Consider the following 3506-nt stretch of genomic DNA (forward strand, 5'->3'; position numbering starts at 1 on the left):
ACAACAACAAAAAACTTTATGAGATACACAAAAGGGCAAGGAAAACAAAGTCTGAAAAGATAAAGTGGTTATCAGAACCAGACTCAGATATGACAAAAACGCTGGAACTATCAGACAGAAAACTTAAAATAACTACGATTAATTTGTTAGAGGCTCTGATGGAAAAGAAAAACGCAAGATAAGAAAGGCATTTTCAGCAGAGTTAGAAACTATAAGATAAAGTCAAATGGAAGTGCCAGAAGTCAAAAATAAAGTAACCGAGATAAAGAGTGACTTTAATGGGTGAATCAGTAGCCTTGACATAGCCTAGAAAAGAATTAGTGAACTTGAAGATAGGTCAATAGAAATTATTCAAATTGAAAAACAAAGAGGAAGAAAATGTGAAAAATCAAACAGACCATATGATATCAAATGGTATAATATCAAATAGTATAACATATGCATAATTGGACTCCCAGAGGAAAAGGAAGAGAGAATGGGGCAAAAAAAAATATTTGAAGAAATGATGACTGGAATATTTTCAAAATTAGTGTCAGACATCAAACCACAGATCTCAGAACCTCAAAGAACACCAAGAAGAATTCATTAAAAAAAACAAAACAACCCACCAAGCCTAGGCACATCTTATTCAAACTGTTGGAAACTGAAAACAAAAAGAAAATCTTAAGCTCAATCTCTGAATACTTACATACAGAGGAATAGTAATAAGATAAACAACAGACTTCTAGTCAGAAACAATATAAGAAAGATGACAGTAGAGGGGCATCTTTAAAGTGCTGCAGGAAAATCCCACATCCAGTGAAAGCCAGTTTCAAAAGTGAAAGAAAAATAAAGTCTTTCTCAAACAAAGGTAGAGGAAAGAAGCTCCAGTCTTCTTTTTTTTTCACTTTTTTTTTGTTTTTTTTTTTGTTTTGGAAACAGACACAGGGCATATCATAGGGGGGAGCAGTGTGATGCCTCCTAGCAAGGCTCAGGACAATAGTAGCCAAAGTCAGAGATACCACTGTGGCCAGGCCTAAGACCAACATCACAGAGGTATGAGGAGAGGTTGACCCCTCCACACCAAAAATCACCAAAATATGCAATCACCAAAAATATGGAATGCTTCACAAATTTGTGAGTCATCCTTACGCAGGGGCCATGTTAATCTTGTCTGTATCATTTCAATTTCAATATATTTGCCGCTAAAGTGAGCGTGCTCCACTCTTGATTTAAAAAGTGTCCTGTGCATATAGGGAGAGAAGAAATTGGTTGGAAGACACCTTTAGAGATTAGCTACTAGCATCCACTGCATGTAAGGTAAAAGTTATAGTACTGGGGAAAGTCCATGTTATCTCATTGAAATTAATTTTTCCTATTTATAAGTTGCTGGTATTAGTTTACATGATTTCAATGATTTCTTAAAATTGAACTATTTTTTTAATGGTAGTCGTACATTGTCGTTCATTACTTTATCAATCCGGAGATAGGTATTTTTGTGTGTGATATATAAAAACAGTCTATTTTAAAATTAGATTAATATATTTCTGAAATGTTAGAAGGGTTGGCTACACATAGTAGCTGTGGCTGATTATAATCAATCTATGAAAACTTAACCATCTACACATGAGCTGATGTCTGTATTTTCTTAATTTATTTATTTTGAGAGAGAGAGAGACAGTGAGTGAGGGATGGGCAGAGAGAGAAGGAGAGAGAGAGATCCCAAGAGGCTCCCTGCTGTCAGCACAGAGCCCAACGCAGGGCTCCATCTCGTGAACTGTGAGATCACAACTGGAGCCAAAATCAAGAGATGGATGCTTAACCAACTAAGCCACCCAGGCGCCCCTCTATATGTTAATAATAAATGTCAGTCAAGAGTCAAACTGATTAACAAGGGTTAACAAATGCAATTTCAATTTCAGAATTACCGTTTATTTTTTAAAATGTTTATTTATTTGTTTTTTGAAATTTATTTTGATGGGGTGGAGGGGCAGAGAGAGCTGGGGAGAGAGAATCCCAAGCAGGGATTCTCAGCTGTCACACTGTCAGCTCAGAGCCTGATGTGGGGTTGAACTCACAAACTGTGAGATCATGACCTCAGCCAAAGTCAGATGCTTAACCAACTGAGTCACCAGTTGCCCCTAAATGTTTATGTATTTGTTTTTGAGAGCGAACGAGAGGAAAAGAGTTAGAGGGAGAGAGAGAGAATCCCAAGCAGGCTCTGCACTGACTGCCTACAGCCTGATGCAGGGTTTGATTTCATGAACCATGAAATCATGACCTGAGGCAAAATCAAGAGTCAGCCATTTGACTGACTGAGCCACCCGGGCACCCCCAGAATTATTGTTTATTAAAATTATCTTTTAACTTTCTTTTTAATCTTATATTTACAAAGAAATAACTTGGTTATTCCAATTTGATTTTGACAAATATGTATAGCGCCAATCTCTTCACTTTGTAAAAATGCTAATAAAAATTATTGGAGTCAATTATAGATTTGGTACTCCTAAAATTATTTTACTGAAATTTACAAGGATATTTGTGATATAATATAAAGAATGACTCAGCTGCACAACTTCCAGATAGTGAGTTTGAGTCATGCTTAATACATTTGTGTATGTTTTTTTAAAAAAATATTTAATGATACTTGTTAAAGATGGTGAGGCAGACTGCGATAGGTGTAGGGACTGCTGTAATGGGATTGCACAGTGTGGGAGAGAGATGGGGCTCAACTCCAAATATAGCATGGGCATGTGGGAATTTATAGATTAAGAGCAGGGTGTGGGTCAGTGGATGGAAAATTAGTAAGTGGAAACACCAGAAGTAAAGGGGATTCTGAGTAAACAGGATTCTTGCTGAAGATAGGCCAGGGTGATCAAATATCATCTGAGGGATGGAGAAAGATGAGGAACTTGATCATATATTGAAGGTGATGAGATATTGAGAGAGGAAAATGTTGGTTAAACTACTTGGTGGAGTTCTTACTAAAACTGGATTTTACAGGAGCGCAAACAGATGGGCCTAGGAGAACTAAGGTTTAGTCAAGCAAAAAAAAATCTTTGTCATATTATATCAATTATAACATGATAGTATATATTCAAGTTAGCATTGAATAAAGCAGTGATTCTCAAGTTTGAGCAGGCCTCAGAATTTCCAGGAGGGTTTGTTAAAAACCAGATCACTAAGTTCTACCTTCAGGATATGTAATTCAGTACACCTCGGGTAGAGCCTGAGAATTTGCATTTCTCATAAGTTTCTGGATAATATTATTGTGTTTGGTCAGAGGAGCACTCTTTGAAAACTCCTTGCATAGATGAACAAATATGCTTTCAGGTTAGACACACTGAGTAAAACCCAGATTTGTTACCAATTCACTGAGAGCTTAGGCACAACCTTAATGTTTTAATCTATAAAACGGAGTATTAATAGCTACTGTGTAGTGTTGTTTCTAGAATCCTATGAAGTATTTGCCACAGTCTCTGGGACAGAGGATAAATACTCTGTTGGCACTGTTGATACTGTATTGA

General features: G+C 36.6%; 1 non-coding gene across 1 annotated transcript; it reads right to left on the reverse strand.

Annotated features, from left to right (window-relative positions):
• Positions 1 to 1090: 1090 nt before the first annotated feature.
• Positions 1091 to 1193, reverse strand: LOC122211341. Its single transcript, XR_006198641.1, has one exon. It is a non-coding gene; the product is annotated as a U6 spliceosomal RNA (small nuclear RNA).
• Positions 1194 to 3506: the final 2313 nt, after the last annotated feature.

Source organism: Panthera leo, chromosome F2, assembly GCF_018350215.1.
Source record: "Panthera leo isolate Ple1 chromosome F2, P.leo_Ple1_pat1.1, whole genome shotgun sequence".
In the NCBI taxonomy this organism is placed as follows: Eukaryota; Metazoa; Chordata; class Mammalia; order Carnivora; family Felidae; genus Panthera; species Panthera leo.